General features: G+C 38.6%; 7 non-coding genes across 7 annotated transcripts; all 7 read left to right on the forward strand.

The window, feature by feature from the left end:
- The first annotated feature begins 5107 nt into the window (after window positions 1-5107).
- On the forward strand, window positions 5108-5226 carry LOC130099830 (5S ribosomal RNA). Its single transcript, XR_008808483.1, has one exon. It is a non-coding gene; the product is annotated as a 5S ribosomal RNA (ribosomal RNA).
- Window positions 5227-10991: 5765 nt separating this feature from the next.
- Window positions 10992-11110, forward strand: LOC130099831 (5S ribosomal RNA). Its single transcript, XR_008808484.1, has one exon. It is a non-coding gene; the product is annotated as a 5S ribosomal RNA (ribosomal RNA).
- Window positions 11111-11171: 61 nt separating this feature from the next.
- On the forward strand, window positions 11172-11290 carry LOC130099832 (5S ribosomal RNA). The gene has a single exon (XR_008808485.1). It is a non-coding gene; the product is annotated as a 5S ribosomal RNA (ribosomal RNA).
- Window positions 11291-11351: 61 nt separating this feature from the next.
- LOC130099833 (5S ribosomal RNA) lies at window positions 11352-11470 on the forward strand. Its single transcript, XR_008808486.1, has one exon. It is a non-coding gene; the product is annotated as a 5S ribosomal RNA (ribosomal RNA).
- Window positions 11471-11634: 164 nt separating this feature from the next.
- On the forward strand, window positions 11635-11753 carry LOC130099835 (5S ribosomal RNA). Its single transcript, XR_008808487.1, has one exon. It is a non-coding gene; the product is annotated as a 5S ribosomal RNA (ribosomal RNA).
- Window positions 11754-11814: 61 nt separating this feature from the next.
- Window positions 11815-11933, forward strand: LOC130099836 (5S ribosomal RNA). Its single transcript, XR_008808488.1, has one exon. It is a non-coding gene; the product is annotated as a 5S ribosomal RNA (ribosomal RNA).
- A 5600-nt stretch (window positions 11934-17533) lies between these two features.
- Window positions 17534-17652, forward strand: LOC130099837 (5S ribosomal RNA). Its single transcript, XR_008808489.1, has one exon. It is a non-coding gene; the product is annotated as a 5S ribosomal RNA (ribosomal RNA).
- Window positions 17653-17657: the final 5 nt, after the last annotated feature.

The following is a 17657-nucleotide window of genomic DNA, read 5'->3' on the forward strand; positions in this document are numbered from 1 at the left end:
TGGGAGAGACAAGAAGGATGAGAGCAAAAGTCAACATGAAAGAGGATTGAGAAAAGAAGGAGCGTCGGCGGGAGTACAAGGTGGAAAAGGAGAAGGAGAAGGGGAAGAAGAGATGATTGTACAGGAGGCTATCTTGGTGGACATAATGGACTCAACAGGGACAAAAGAAACTGTCTCAAATGTGCTTAAGAGGAAAAAAGGGGAAGGTGGAGAAGGCAACGCAAAAAAGTAAGACGTTAATCTAATCAAGAGACATGTTTATGTTTATGTTATTATTTTCTATTATTTTCATAATGAGTGAAGTATTAAGCATTGCATGCTTGAACTGTAATGGTTTGAGGGATATGGACAAGTTTAAACAAGTGATGAGTGTTGTGAATGCACAAGTAGTATGTCTGCAAGAGACGCACTGGACAGATGATATAATGGGCGATATAAAGAGGATTTGGGACAAAGAAATATATGTTAATCATGGCACACAAAAAGCCCGTGGAGTAGCGGTGTTGATTAGAGAAGGGTGGATGTGCAATATAAAACAAATACAAAATGATGGTGAGGGGAGGGTATTAGGGATTGATTTTACACTTCAAAATGATAAATTTAGACTAGTTAACGTGTATGCTCCAAATGTGGAAACGGAAAGAAAAGAGGTTTTTATGATGTTGAAGCCTTTATGTATTGAGAAGTGTATAATGGTGGGTGATTTTAATGTGAAATGTACTAGATTAGACATGGCTAAAAATATGGTGTTTAAAGAAGATACTTCTAGGAAATGTTTAAAAGGTTTAATGCAGAGTAAAGATATGGTAGATGCCTGGAGGGAGGAAAACCCTTTTAAGAGAGAATTTTCAAGGAGGCAAATGGTGATGGGTGAATTAAAGCAAAGTAGAATAGATCTATGTCTGGTTAAAAGGGACATTTTACAAAATATAAAGAGTGTATGTTATAATTTTAAAGGTATAAGTGACCATGCAGTAATGACAGTCAAATTAGGGGGAAACTCAAAAATAAAAGGTGGGGGTACGTGGTGTTTAAATTCTGCCTTATTGAGGGAAGATGCGTACAGAAGAAGAATAGAGAAATGTATTAAGGATGAAATGGAAAACTACTTATACGAAGAAAATATATGTAAATGGTGGGGTATATTAAAAAAGGAAATAAAAAGAGTAAGTATTAGATACTCTAAACAGAGGAATTACATGAGAAAATGCAAACTAGGCAATATGTATAGGTTATTGGAGGAAGAAGCCGGGAAAATTGAAAATAATCCTGAATATACAAAGGAACATTATTGTCAGATAAAAGCAGAAATTGAGGTGTGTGAAAAAGAAAAATGTGAAGGTGCAAAAATAAGAAGTAGGGCACAATATGTTTTAGAAGGAGAGAGATGTACAAAATATTTTATGAATTTAGAGAAGAAAAAACAGGGGAGAAAGTTCATTACGGAGTTGGAAAATGGAGAAGGGGGGAAAGTTACGGATTATGTAGAAATAATAGAAAGGGTAGAAGAGTTTTATAGTAATTTATTTAAGAAAGGGAATGTAAAACAAGATGATATAGATAAGGTATTAGATCATGTAAATATAAGTCTTAAGGATGGGGATAGGGAGTTGTGTGAGGGAGACATAACTCTAGAAGAGGTAGAAGAGGCAATCAGACAGACAAAGCCAAATAAAAGCCCAGGAGCGGATGGTTTAACACATGAATTTTATCAAACTTTTATGAAAATTTTGGCACCGATATTGTTGAGAATGTATACGGAAATGGAGGACAAAAAAGAAGTGCCAAAATCTATGTGTACAGGGATGATAACGATTCTTTATAAAAATAAAGGGAGTCCGCTCAAATTAGAAAATTATAGGCCTCTAAGTCTTTTAAACACAGAGTATAAAATTTTAACAAAGATTTTAGCAAACAGACTAAAGAAAGTAATAGGGACCATAATAGCACCAAATCAGGCCTATAGCATCCCAGGAAGGGATATAACCGACACAGTTTGCACAGTAAGGGATGTTGTGTGCAGGATGGGGGAGGATGGGGAAGGTGGAATAATTTTATGTGTAGATCTAAACAAGGCATTCGATAGAGTGGAACACGACTTTTTAGAACAAACAATGAGGAGATTTGGGTTCGGGAATAGAATGCTGGGATGGATAAGTCTGTTATACAGTAAAGCCCAAAGTTGTGTGAAGGTAAATGGAGTTTTAACAGACCCTTTTCCGCTCGAGAGATCAGTGAGACAAGGATGTCCGATGTCTGCATTGCTATACTCAATCTCGGTTGAACCGTTAGCGATAATGGTACGAGCAGATAAAAAGATAAGGGGCATTAAAATTCCAAACAGTTGTGAGAGTGTGATACACCAATATGCGGATGACACGACATTTACGATTAGGGATGTAGAGAGTATAAAAAAGATAATGGGGCACATAGAAATATATGGGAAAGCGTCAGGAGCAAAAATAAATGTAGAAAAGTCTGAAATAATGAGCATAGGAGGGGTAGACTTAAGAGGGTTTGATATACCTTTTAAAACTACATTGGGTTATGTTAATATTTTAGGTGTGCAGATTGGAGAAAATGCTAAGAATGCAAGGGATGCCACATGGACAGGGGTTTTAAATAAAATTAAACAAGAACTCCAATTTTGGAAATTAAGGGAAGTTATGTTAAGAGGGAAAGTCATGCTGGTGAACTCTTTATTGCTTTCCAAATGTAACTATATTTTAGGTGCAGTTGATTTGCCACAATGGGTAATGAATGAGGTGACTGAAATAACGAATGATTTTATGTGGGGAGGGAAGGGAGTGAAAATAGCAAGGAAAACATTAATCGCGAGCAAAAAAGAAGGAGGATTAGAATTGATTGATTTAGAAGTTAAAAAGAAGGCAATAAGGGTGAAAGTGGTGAAAAAGTATTTATGTGGGAAAGAGGAGTATGGATGGAAGGGTTATATGAAGGAGGTGTTGGACAAATGTAGTGGGTGTGGGGAAGATTTTACAGAAGCACCATAGAGAGCATCTTGACCAGCTGTATCTCAGTGTGGTGTGGAGGCTGTAGGGCCTCTGACTGGAAGGATGTAAGAAGGGTGGTGAAGACAGCGGAGAGAATCATCGGCACCTCTCTTCCCTCCATTCAGGACATTGCAGAGAACCGCTGTGTCTCTCGGGCCAGGAAAATTTGCGGGGACCCCTCTCACCCCCAGTACGGTCTGTTTAGTCCGCTGGCCTCCAGAAAGAGGTTTCGCAGCATTCGGTGTCGGACCTCCAGGTTTTACAACAGCTTTGTACCCCAAGCCATCAGACTGTTAAATACTAATAAATAATCCATAGTACTGCTGGTTTTATACTTGACTACTGTCAAATATTGAGTTAGATGTTTAGAGGGCTAAATTATTTATACTCTGCTATTTATATATTTATTATAAACTGTTTGTACAAATTTTTGGGATGAACATTTACACTGTAAAATTGAAACTGTAAGAAATTTGTGGCCTATGCAAACGAAATTTCGTTCTGTATGCACTTGTTGTATTCTGAATGACAATAAAGTCTGTCAAGTCAAGTCAAGTCAAGAAGGGCTTTTTATGGTACTAAAAAAGCCAATGTATGATAAAGTGCCGCTGTTTTACCAGGAAGTGCTTAGTGCATGGGCAGAAGTTTTAGGAAATGTAAAATTTGAATGTGAGAATATAAATCAAGTTTTAAATCAGCCAATTTTTTTAAATCCAAGAATTAAAATGAAAGAGAGAATGTTTTATGACAAGTTGTATATAAAAGCAGGAGTGAGACAAGTAAAAGATCTAGCATACGAGTACGTAAGAGGGTTTTTACCTAATAGAGCTATATATGATTGTGTTGTGGGATGGAATGATGATATTGAAATGTCAAAAGTGGACTCGATGTGTGAAAACATCAAAATGAGCTTGCCCAGAGCCTGGACAAAGAGAATTGAAAACGAAACTGTTAAACCTGGGGAGTGGGGATTGCCAGTTTTGTATTTTGATGGAGGTGATGGGGAAAAATTACTGGAAGGAGTGTCCACTAATATGATGTATAAGTTCATGTTGAAAAAGGAGATAAAAGTACCAGCATCAGAAATTGTGTGGCAGAAGGTGTTCCCTGGTTTAAATGTCAAAGAAATTTGGAAGAATCTGTGTGTGAAATACAATGGACTTGAGTGTGAAAACTTGGACTTTAAGTTAAGACACAACAGAATTTACACGAAAGTGGTACTTCACCAGATAAATAGGAACATAAGTAGGGATTGTGATGTGTGTAAATCTGCTCCAGAGACACTGATGCATATATTTTTAGAGTGCAGAGAACTTGAGGACTTCCATGGAAAGTTAAAAGAAATATTAAAGGAGAACTGGGGGAAAAATGTTGGGCAAGATGAGTGGAAAACACTGTTTTTATTTGGAGATTCTGTGGGTAATAAAGATAAGAAAGTTAATCTTTGTAACTACATATTGAGCCATGCAAGATACGCAGTATGGGCAAGGAGGAACTTAGCGTTTAATGAAGGGAAAAATGTGGAAATATGTACAATGTTCAAACAGGTGCTGAGGAAAAATGCTTACCTGATGTGGAAGTATGTGGAGGAGGATGTTTTTGAAGAGTATTTTTTAAAGGATTGTGACCTGATAAATGTGGATGATGGAAAGAAAATGAACATCAACTTTTGAGCAATTACCAGTGTATTCAATGTAACATGCTAATTGTTGTAATGATGTATTTTCTTTGTGAAATGTAAAATTATTTTGATATTTTTGATAATAAAAAAGAAAAAAAGAAAAAAAGCACGCCCGATCTCGTCTGATAAAAAAAAAAAAAAGCACGCGCGATCTCGTCTGATCTCGGAAGCTAAGCAAGGTCGGGCCTGGTTAGTACTTGGATGGGAGACCGCCTGGGAATACCAGGTGCTGTAAGCTTTATTGTTTAAAAAAAAAAAAAAAAAAAAAAGAGTCAATGAGCTTTTCAAATAGGCGGAAATAGTCTCTTTGTTTCTTCAAAAAGCCTGAAATAGTCTCTCTGAGTTTCTTCAGAAACCCTGAAAGAGTCTCTTAAATTTTTCTTCAAAAAGCCCGATTTTGGCAGCAGATTTCGCTTACGGCCATACCACTTTGAGCACGCCCGATCTCGTCTGATCTCGGAAGCTAAGCAAGGTCGGGCCTGGTTAGTACTTGGATGGGAGACCGCCTGGGAATACCAGGTGCTGTAAGCTTTATTGTTTACTTCACTAATGTTCTAACCTTTCAAATAGCCCGATTTTGGCAGCAGATTTCGCTTACGGCCATACCACTTTGAGCACGCCCTAGTGGAAGCAGGAAGTGGTACAGCTAGCAGAGAGAGAGAGCAAACAAAGAGAACTGTGAGTTTGAGAACTATAAACAGAAGCCGTGATCTGAATATAAACTTTTTAAAAAGGGGAACTTGTGTGCAGTGGAGTTATTTACTCCCCAAACAGCGCTTGCTGTTTGGGGATAAATACTTTAAGTGTGGAGATGGTGACAGCACTGGATGACAAAATGGAGGTGGGAAGAGGCCTGCAAAGAAAGAGCGTGAGAGAAAAAAATGAAGAACTGGATCTAAGAGGAAGGAATTATGAAAAGAAGCTCACAGTGCTAGTGGAAATAGAAGGAGAAGAAAGGATAACGATGATGGAGTTGTTGAAGAAAGTGAGAGAAGAATGCGGAGTGGTGATTGGGTGTAGATACAAAACACCAAAAGAATACGAGTTGACAATGGAAGAGGAAAAAGGAAAGGAAAAGTTACTCGACGGATTGAGGATAAAGAAAAGTAGAGTGATGGCTAAAGAGGTCGACTGTTTGGAGATGGTGGTCTCGTTCCTGGGTCTGCCAACATACATTCAGGATGAGGAGATTCTGAGCAAGCTTTCGGAATGGGGAGTCAAAGCAGTCTCAAGAGTGAAGAGGAGAATGTGGCCGGGAACTGAAATCGCCGACGGGACAAGGTTTTTAAAAGTAAAGTTCAACGAGGAGGTAAAGTCACTGCCGTATTCCACAAAGTTTGAGACATTGGGAGGGGTGGAGCATTTTAGGGTAATACACGACAGGCAGGTTAAAGTCTGCCGTTTGTGTATTCAGCCAGGGCATATTGTCAGAGACTGCCCTGGCTTCAGATGTTACAAATGTGACAAGCAGGGACATTACGCAAGAGAGTGCAAGGAGGTGAACTGCAGTATGTGTAATATGCGACCTGGGCTGTGTGTGTGTGAAACGCCGGCGGAGATGGATGAGGAGTCAGATCTCTACGAGGTGGACGAGGAGGTAGAGAGCGAAGGAGAGGAAGGTGCAGCGAATGGAGGAGAAGAGAGAACAGGCACATGGAGTGGAAAAGAGAGAACTGGGGAGTGGAGAGAGACCGAGAGCGTGAGCAGTCAAGAGGAGGAGGCTCCAGGGCAGAGGCGGCGAGAGAGAGAGAGAAAAAAGAAAGAGAGGGAAGAGGTACCTGGTAAGGAGATGGCAACGAATGACGTGGAGTGTGAAGATGGAGAAGGGGAGACGGCAAAAGGCGGAGGCGAGAGCCAGGAGGGTGATAAAACGAAAAGGCGAGGAGAAAAACCACAGACGGAAGGAGGTGGAGGAAAGAAAGAGGTGCCAGAGAGTCCTGCTAAAGCCGATGAGGAGGAAATGGACACAAGTGAGGGGCAAAGAGTGCAGAAGAAAAGAAAGAAGAAAGAAAGGGTGGATCAAAAGGCAGAAAGTAAGTGCTTGGATGGATCAAAATGAGTGTCAATGTTTTAAAAAACATATTTTTTGCTATGTGGGGAATTATGAACATTGCTTGTCTGAATAGCAATGGACTACGAGACGGAAATAAGTTGGAGAGTGTGAAGAGAGTACTTAAAGGTGATATACTCTGTCTACAAGAGACACACTGGTCTGATGACATAATGGAAAAGATAAAAAAGAGATGGCAAGGGGAAGTTTTTGTCAATCATGGTAATGCGAATGCACGTGGTGTGGCAACCTTGATAAAAGAAGGGAGGGTTAATAGTGCGAAGGGAGTATATAAGGATAGTAATGGGAGAATTTTAGTGACCGAATTTGTGTTTCAAAATGAACTCTTCAGGCTGATAAATATATATGCGCCAAATACAGAAAACGAAAGAAAAGAACTATTCCAAGAAATTAAGCCGTTGTGCAAAGGAAATTGGATAATTGTTGGGGACTTTAATGTATGGTGCACAAGACTGGACGCTTCATGCAGCGCAAACTTTAAGTCTGATGTTTCCAGAAAATATTTGTTGGAGTGGATGCAAAATGAGGACATGGTTGATGCATGGAGGGAAGAGAATCCCTATAAAAAAGAATTCTCCAGAAGGCAAATGGTGATGGGGGTTTTGAAACAAAGCCGCATAGATTTTTGTTTAACCAAAAGGGAAATGTTAAAATATGTTAAAAATGTTAAATATAAGTTTGTAGGGTTGAGTGACCATGCTATGATGATGGTAAAGATGGGTGTAATCAGGGAAGAGAGGGGAGGGGGAATCTGGTGTTTGAATGCTGACTTGCTAAAAGAAGAGGCGTATAAAGAAAACATCAGAAAATGCATAAATTATGAAATGCAAAACTCATTATTTGAAGAAGACATATGTGAGTGGTGGGAAAAAATGAAAGAGAAAATCAAAAAAAGGAGTATTAGATATGCAAAACAAAGGGATTTTATGAGAAGGAGTAAAGTTGAGGCAATGGAAAATGAACTGGAGAGGGAAGCAGAAAAATTAGAAAGAAATCCAGAGCAAGATAAAGAGCATTTTTTGCGGATAAAAGCAGAGATAGAAGAATATGAAAATGAGAAAAGTAAGGGTGCAATGATAAGGAGTAGAGCGCAGTATGCGTTAGAGGGAGAAAGAAGCACAAAGTTCTTTTTGAACTTAGAAAAGAAAAAACAGAGGAAAAAGCATATAACAGAACTGGAAAACGAAAAAGGTGACAAGATTACTGATTATGTGGAGATAATAAGTGAAGTAGAACAGTTTTACAGGGGACTATTTAAGAAACAAGGGGTAAAACAGGAATGTGTAGAGGAAGTTTTAAATACTGTGAGTGTGAGGCTAAGTGAAGGGGAAAAAAATGAATGTGAAAGAGACATAGGTATCGAAGAAATAAAAGAAGCTATAAAACAGACCAAAAAAAATAAAAGCCCAGGCTCGGATGGATTAACGCATGAATTTTATAAGGCCTTAATAGAGACTGTAGCACCAATACTGTGGAAGGTTTATAGAAGTATGGAAGAGGGAAGGGAAATGCCGGAGTCTATGGGACTAGGAGTAATCACACTATTATATAAAAACAAAGGGAGTCCAATGAAGCTAGAAAATTATAGACCGTTAACTCTTTTAAATACTGATTATAAAATTCTGACAAAAGTATTGGCAAATAGGATAAAAGAGGTTGTTGGGACAATAGTATCACCAAGCCAAGCTTATAGTATAAAGGGAAGAGACATCACAGATACAATTTGCACAATTAGGGATGTAGTAGAGGGGATGGGGAAAGATGGAAAAGGGGGATTGATTTTATCGATAGACTTAAATAAAGCTTTTGACAGGGTGGAACACAGCTTTATAGAACAGGTGATGGCGAAATTTGGTTTTGGGGATAGGATGCAAAAGTGGATAAAATTAATATATGAGAATGCTAAAAGTTGTGTAAAAGTTAATGGGATATTAACTGACCCCTTTCCGTTAGAGAGGTCAGTTAGGCAAGGCTGTCCGCTGTCAGCATTATTGTACTCAATAACAGCCGAGCCGCTGGCGATACTTATCAAAAAAGATGAAGAGATAAAAGGTATCCAAATACCAAATGGGGGATTGAGTGTAATACATCAATATGCAGATGACACTACGTTTACGGTTAGGGACATAGAGAGCATAAACAAAATAAGGAAACAGATAGGAAAATATGGGAAAGCGTCAGGTGCAAAAATAAATGTGGAAAAATCTGAGATAATGAGTATTGGAGGAGTGATGGTTGAAGGGGCTGATGTTCCATTTAAAATCACGAAAGACTTTATAAAAATTCTAGGGGTAAATATAGGAGAGGATGCAAAAGAGGCAAGAGATGCAACATGGTCGGGAGTGCTAAATAAAATCAAGCAAGTATTACAGTTTTGGAGACTAAGAGAATTAAGGCTAAGAGGCAAGGTGGTAGTGGTTAATTCTTTATTGTTAACTAAATGTAATTATGTGATGGGAGCAATTGATTTACCAGACTGGGTGTTAAATGGAATAAAAGAGGCTGTGAATACTTTTGTGTGGGGTGGGAAAGGGGTGAAAATATCATCAAAAACATTAATTGCAGATTACAGCGAGGGGGGTTTGAGGTTGATAGATTTAAATGTAAAAAGGAATGCAATAAGAGTTAAAACAATAAAAAAGTATTTATGTGGCAAAATAGAATATGGATGGAAGGGGTATATGAGAAAATATTTAAATGAAGGTGGAGGTTGTGGTGAAGAAGGAGTGTTCATGGTGTTAAAAAAGCCAATGATAGAAAAGCTGCCTTTATTTTATCAAGAAGTGTTTATTGCATGGGCTGAGTTTGTGGTGAATGTAAACTATGAATGTGAAAACATAAACCAAGTACACAATCAGCCAATATTCTTGAACCCAAGAATAAGGAGGGGAGGGAAAATGCTCTACAACAGGCTATTCATGAGAGCGGGGGTAAGGAAAGTAAAAGACTTGGCATACGAATATGTGAAAGGTTTCTTACCGAATAGGGCAATATATGATTGTGTGGTGGGGTGGGATGATGAAATTGAGAAAGCAAAAGTGGATGGTGAATGTGAAAACATTAAAAAAAGCCTGCCTGAAAAGTGGGTAGAAGGGATTGAAAGAGAAACAGCCAAAGTGGGATATTGGGGAATGCCTGAAATGTATATTGTGGAAAATGAGAAAAAAAAGTTTTTGTGGGAAATAAATGTGAAAACGATATACAAAATAATGGTGAAAAAGGAAATCAAAATGCCTGCATCAGAGGCGGTGTGGCCAAGAGTTTTTCCTGGCTTGAAAGAAAAGACAATATGGAGAAACTTAAATGTAAAATATAACGGATTGGACTGTGAGAATTTGGACTTCAAACTGAGACACAATAGAATATACACGAAGGTGGTTATTCATCAAATAAACAGAAATGTGAGTAGAGAATGTGACATGTGCGAGACAGAGCCAGAAACTCTGATGCATATTTTCTTTGAGTGCAAGGAGCTTGAGGAGTTCCATGAAAAAATGAAAAAACTGATAAAAGATGGAATGGGAAAAGAGTTAGTAGGGGATGAGTGGAAAAAACTGTTTTTATTTGGTGAAAGTACAAATTAAAAGGATAAGAAGGTGAATTTATGGAATTTAATTTTGAGTAATGCAAGGTATGCAATATGGCTGAGGAGGAATATGGCATACTTTGAAAGAAAGAAAGTGGATGTGATTGATGTTTTCAAGAGTGTTGTTAGAAAGAATGTGTTTACAATGTGGAAATACCTAAGCAAAGATGAATTTGAAAGAGCATTTGTAGAAGAAAGTGGATTTATAAGTACAAAAGAAGGGTTAAGTTTAAAATTTTGAGAAAAAATGATAATGTTTAAGTTGGTTAATTTTTAATTTTTTATTTTTATTTATTTAGTTTTATCTTTGTGTTTTTTTTGAGTGAGGTAATATGGCTTAAATTCAAAGTATATGTTGTAAATGTGAAAAGAACCTAATATGAAATAAGTTTGAGAATATTGGGTATGAAATATGAGTTATGTAAATATTATTTTTGTACTTTTTGATAATAAAAAAAAAAAAAAAAAAAAAAAAAAAAAAGCACGCCCGATCTCGTCTGATCTCGGAAGCTAAGCAAGGTCGGGCCTGGTTAGTACTTGGATGGGAGACCGCCTGGGAATACCAGGTGCTGTAAGCTTTATTGTTTACTTCACTAATGTTCTAACCTTTCAAATAGCCCGATTTTGGCAGCAGATTTCGCTTACGGCCATACCACTTTGAGCACGCCCGATCTCGTCTGATCTCGGAAGCTAAGCAAGGTCGGGCCTGGTTAGTACTTGGATGGGAGACCGCCTGGGAATACCAGGTGCTGTAAGCTTTATTGTTTACTTCACTAATGTTCTAACCTTTCAAATAGCCCGATTTTGGCAGCAGATTTCGCTTACGGCCATACCACTTTGAGCACGCCCGATCTCGTCTGATCTCGGAAGCTAAGCAAGGTCGGGCCTGGTTAGTACTTGGATGGGAGACCGCCTGGGAATACCAGGTGCTGTAAGCTTTATTGTTTACTTCACTAATGTTCTAACCTTTCAAATAGCCCGATTTTGGCAGCAGATTTCGCTTACGGCCATACCACTTTGAGCACGCCCGATCTCGTCTGATCTCGGAAGCTAAGCAAGGTCGGGCCTGGTTAGTACTTGGATGGGAGACCGCCTGGGAATACCAGGTGCTGTAAGCTTTATTGTTTAAAAAAAAAAAAGAGTCAATGAGCTTTTCAAATAGGCGGAAATAGTCTCTTTGTTTCTTCAAAAAGCCTGAAATAGTCTCTCTGAGTTTCTTCAGAAACCCTGAAAGAGTCTCTTAAATTTTTCTTCAAAAAGCCCGATTTTGGCAGCAGATTTCGCTTACGGCCATACCACTTTGAGCACGCCCGATCTCGTCTGATCTCGGAAGCTAAGCAAGGTCGGGCCTGGTTAGTACTTGGATGGGAGACCGCCTGGGAATACCAGGTGCTGTAAGCTTTATTGTTTACTTCACTAATGTTCTAACCTTTCAAATAGCCAGATTTTGGCAGCAGATTTCGCTTACGGCCATACCACTTTGAGCACGCCCGATCTCGTCTGATCTCGGAAGCTAAGCAAGGTCGGGCCTGGTTAGTACTTGGATGGGAGACCGCCTGGGAATACCAGGTGCTGTAAGCTTTATTGTTTACTTCACTAATGTTCTAACCTTTCAAATAGCCAGATTTTGGCAGCAGATTTCGCTTACGGCCATACCACCTTGGTAGCGCTAGCGAGCTGAACAGGAAGTCAGTAGATTCCGTGCAGGAAAGTCCGGAAAGTTTGTTTGGAGAAATCCTTTCTTTTATTTAAATTTTTTTTCTGATTTGGGACTGGAATATAATTTAAGAAATTTATAAGTTGGTGTGGGGTTTCTCCCCAAACAGCACGCTGCTGTTTGGGGTGATTCTGGTGGTGGAGTTACACGCGAGGAGCTACGGGCAAAATGGAGGCAAACAAAGAGAAGGACAAGGGGCCGGTGAGGAGAATGGAAGATGGAAACAAAGAAACAGGTCGAAGTTATGAGAAGAAACTAACAGTGATGGTAGAGATTGTTGGAAATGAAAGAATTACGATGATGGAATTATTGCGGAAAGTAAAAGAAGAGTGTGGTGAAGTCATTGGTTGCAGATATAAAAATCCCAAGGAGTACGAATTGACCATGAAGGAGGAGAAAGGAAAGAAGAAGTTGCTTGATGGAATAAAAATCCGAAGTGGGAGCATACTGGCAAAGGAGATAAATAACTGTGAGACTGTGGTTTCTTTTTTGAACCTACCCACGTACATCACGGACGAGGAGATAATAAAGAAGCTAATAGACTGGGGAGTTACACCAGCGTCGACACTTAAAAGGAGGATGTGGCCAGGGACTGGAATTGCTGATGGGACGAGGTTCCTGAAAGTCAAGTTTACGGAGAAGGTAAAATCGCTTCCGTACTCGACAAAATTTGAAACAGTGGGTGGAACAGAGCACTTTCGAGTATTGCACGACAGGCAAGTAAAGGTGTGTCGCCTGTGCATACAGCCAGGACACATTGTCAAAGAGTGTCCGAATTTCAGGTGCTATAAGTGCGGTGGACAAGGGCATTATGCACGGGAGTGCAACGAAGGGAACTGCACTGTGTGCTGGAAGAAGAACGACCTGTGTGTGTGTAACAGTGAAGAAGATGACGACAGAGAGGAGGCTGGAGACTCTATTGACCTGTATGGCGAAGTGGGAGAGACCCAAATATCAAGTGGTGAGGATGGAGGTGAGGAGTGGAGCGAGCTGGAAGGCATTCTGGAAGCAGGAGGATCTGAAAAAAGTAGCGGAGAGCGGAATAACGCAAGAGCTGGGATGGATAACGAAATCTCAACCAGCGGTGGTGGGAGAGACAAGAAGGATGAGAGCAAAAGTCAACATGAAAGAGGATTGAGAAAAGAAGGAGCGTCGGCGGGAGTACAAGGTGGAAAAGGAGAAGGAGAAGGGGAAGAAGAGATGATTGTACAGGAGGCTATCTTGGTGGACATAATGGACTCAACAGGGACAAAAGAAACTGTCTCAAATGTGCTTAAGAGGAAAAAAGGGGAAGGTGGAGAAGGCAACGCAAAAAAGTAAGACGTTAATCTAATCAAGAGACATGTTTATGTTTATGTTATTATTTTCTATTATTTTCATAATGAGTGAAGTATTAAGCATTGCATGCTTGAACTGTAATGGTTTGAGGGATATGGACAAGTTTAAACAAGTGATGAGTGTTGTGAATGCACAAGTAGTATGTCTGCAAGAGACGCACTGGACAGATGATATAATGGGCGATATAAAGAGGATTTGGGACAAAGAAATATATGTTAATCATGGCACACAAAAAGCCCGTGGAGTAGCGGTGTTGATTAGAGAAGGGTGGATGTGCAATATAAAACAAATACAAAATGATGGTGAGGGGAGGGTATTAGGGATTGATTTTACACTTCAAAATGATAAATTTAGACTAGTTAACGTGTATGCTCCAAATGTGGAAACGGAAAGAAAAGAGGTTTTTATGATGTTGAAGCCTTTATGTATTGAGAAGTGTATAATGGTGGGTGATTTTAATGTGAAATGTACTAGATTAGACATGGCTAAAAATATGGTGTTTAAAGAAGATACTTCTAGGAAATGTTTAAAAGGTTTAATGCAGAGTAAAGATATGGTAGATGCCTGGAGGGAGGAAAACCCTTTTAAGAGAGAATTTTCAAGGAGGCAAATGGTGATGGGTGAATTAAAGCAAAGTAGAATAGATCTATGTCTGGTTAAAAGGGACATTTTACAAAATATAAAGAGTGTATGTTATAATTTTAAAGGTATAAGTGACCATGCAGTAATGACAGTCAAATTAGGGGGAAACTCAAAAATAAAAGGTGGGGGTACGTGGTGTTTAAATTCTGCCTTATTGAGGGAAGATGCGTACAGAAGAAGAATAGAGAAATGTATTAAGGATGAAATGGAAAACTACTTATACGAAGAAAATATATGTAAATGGTGGGGTATATTAAAAAAGGAAATAAAAAGAGTAAGTATTAGATACTCTAAACAGAGGAATTACATGAGAAAATGCAAACTAGGCAATATGTATAGGTTATTGGAGGAAGAAGCCGGGAAAATTGAAAATAATCCTGAATATACAAAGGAACATTATTGTCAGATAAAAGCAGAAATTGAGGTGTGTGAAAAAGAAAAATGTGAAGGTGCAAAAATAAGAAGTAGGGCACAATATGTTTTAGAAGGAGAGAGATGTACAAAATATTTTATGAATTTAGAGAAGAAAAAACAGGGGAGAAAGTTCATTACGGAGTTGGAAAATGGAGAAGGGGGGAAAGTTACGGATTATGTAGAAATAATAGAAAGGGTAGAAGAGTTTTATAGTAATTTATTTAAGAAAGGGAATGTAAAACAAGATGATATAGATAAGGTATTAGATCATGTAAATATAAGTCTTAAGGATGGGGATAGGGAGTTGTGTGAGGGAGACATAACTCTAGAAGAGGTAGAAGAGGCAATCAGACAGACAAAGCCAAATAAAAGCCCAGGAGCGGATGGTTTAACACATGAATTTTATCAAACTTTTATGAAAATTTTGGCACCGATATTGTTGAGAATGTATACGGAGATGGAGGACAAAAAAGAAGTGCCAAAATCTATGTGTACAGGGATGATAACGATTCTTTATAAAAATAAAGGGAGTCCGCTCAAATTAGAAAATTATAGGCCTCTAAGTCTTTTAAACACAGAGTATAAAATTTTAACAAAGATTTTAGCAAACAGACTAAAGAAAGTAATAGGGACCATAATAGCACCAAATCAGGCCTATAGCATCCCAGGAAGGGATATAACCGACACAGTTTGCACAGTAAGGGATGTTGTGTGCAGGATGGGGGAGGATGGGGAAGGTGGAATAATTTTATGTGTAGATCTAAACAAGGCATTCGATAGAGTGGAACACGACTTTTTAGAACAAACAATGAGGAGATTTGGGTTCGGGAATAGAATGCTGGGATGGATAAGTCTGTTATACAGTAAAGCCCAAAGTTGTGTGAAGGTAAATGGAGTTTTAACAGACCCTTTTCCGCTCGAGAGATCAGTGAGACAAGGATGTCCGATGTCTGCATTGCTATACTCAATCTCGGTTGAACCGTTAGCGATAATGGTACGAGCAGATAAAAAGATAAGGGGCATTAAAATTCCAAACAGTTGTGAGAGTGTGATACACCAATATGCGGATGACACGACATTTACGATTAGGGATGTAGAGAGTATAAAAAAGATAATGGGGCACATAGAAATATATGGGAAAGCGTCAGGAGCAAAAATAAATGTAGAAAAGTCTGAAATAATGAGCATAGGAGGGGTAGACTTAAGAGGGTTTGATATACCTTTTAAAACTACATTGGGTTATGTTAATATTTTAGGTGTGCAGATTGGAGAAAATGCTAAGAATGCAAGGGATGCCACATGGACAGGGGTTTTAAATAAAATTAAACAAGTACTCCAATTTTGGAAATTAAGGGAAGTTATGTTAAGAGGGAAAGTCATGCTGGTGAACTCTTTATTGCTTTCCAAATGTAACTATATTTTAGGTGCAGTTGATTTGCCACAATGGGTAATGAATGAGGTGACTGAAATAACGAATGATTTTATGTGGGGAGGGAAGGGAGTGAAAATAGCAAGGAAAACATTAATCGCGAGCAAAAAAGAAGGAGGATTAGAATTGATTGATTTAGAAGTTAAAAAGAAGGCAATAAGGGTGAAAGTGGTGAAAAAGTATTTATGTGGGAAAGAGGAGTATGGATGGAAGGGTTATATGAAGGAGGTGTTGGACAAATGTAGTGGGTGTGGGGAAGAAGGGCTTTTTATGGTACTAAAAAAGCCAATGTATGATAAAGTGCCGCTGTTTTACCAGGAAGTGCTTAGTGCATGGGCAGAAGTTTTAGGAAATGTAAAATTTGAATGTGAGAATATAAATCAAGTTTTAAATCAGCCAATTTTTTTAAATCCAAGAATTAAAATGAAAGAGAGAATGTTTTATGACAAGTTGTATATAAAAGCAGGAGTGAGACAAGTAAAAGATCTAGCATACGAGTACGTAAGAGGGTTTTTACCTAATAGAGCTATATATGATTGTGTTGTGGGATGGAATGATGATATTGAAATGTCAAAAGTGGACTCGATGTGTGAAAACATCAAAATGAGCTTGCCCAGAGCCTGGACAAAGAGAATTGAAAACGAAACTGTTAAACCTGGGGAGTGGGGATTGCCAGTTTTGTATTTTGATGGAGGTGATGGGGAAAAATTACTGGAAGGAGTGTCCACTAATATGATGTATAAGTTCATGTTGAAAAAGGAGATAAAAGTACCAGCATCAGAAATTGTGTGGCAGAAGGTGTTCCCTGGTTTAAATGTCAAAGAAATTTGGAAGAATCTGTGTGTGAAATACAATGGACTTGAGTGTGAAAACTTGGACTTTAAGTTAAGACACAACAGAATTTACACGAAAGTGGTACTTCACCAGATAAATAGGAACATAAGTAGGGATTGTGATGTGTGTAAATCTGCTCCAGAGACACTGATGCATATATTTTTAGAGTGCAGAGAACTTGAGGACTTCCATGGAAAGTTAAAAGAAATATTAAAGGAGAACTGGGGGAAAAATGTTGGGCAAGATGAGTGGAAAACACTGTTTTTATTTGGAGATTCTGTGGGTAATAAAGATAAGAAAGTTAATCTTTGTAACTACATATTGAGCCATGCAAGATACGCAGTATGGGCAAGGAGGAACTTAGCGTTTAATGAAGGGAAAAATGTGGAAATATGTACAATGTTCAAACAGGTGCTGAGGAAAAATGCTTACCTGATGTGGAAGTATGTGGAGGAGGATGTTTTTGAAGAGTATTTTTTAAAGGATTGTGACCTGATAAATGTGGATGATGGAAAGAAAATGAACATCAACTTTTGAGCAATTACCAGTGTATTCAATGTAACATGCTAATTGTTGTAATGATGTATTTTCTTTGTGAAATGTAAAATTATTTTGATATTTTTGATAATAAAAAAATAAAATAAAAAAAGCACGCCCGATCTCGTCTGATCTCGGAAGCTAAGCAAGGTCGGGCCTGGTTAGTACTTGGATGGGAGACCGCCTGGGAATACCAGGTGCTGTAAGCTTTATTGTTTACTTCACTAATGTTCTAACCTTTCAAATAGCCAGATTTTGGCAGCAGATTTCGCTTACGGCCATACCACTTTGAGCACGCCCGATCTCGTCTGATCTCGGAAGCTAAGCAAGGTCGGGCCTGGTTAGTACTTGGATGGGAGACCGCCTGGGAATACCAGGTGCTGTAAGCTTTATT

Source organism: Rhinichthys klamathensis, unplaced genomic scaffold (assembly GCF_029890125.1).
Source record: "Rhinichthys klamathensis goyatoka isolate OS25496 unplaced genomic scaffold, OSU_Roscu_1.1 h1tg000236l_1, whole genome shotgun sequence".
Taxonomy (NCBI): Eukaryota; Metazoa; Chordata; class Actinopteri; order Cypriniformes; family Leuciscidae; genus Rhinichthys; species Rhinichthys klamathensis.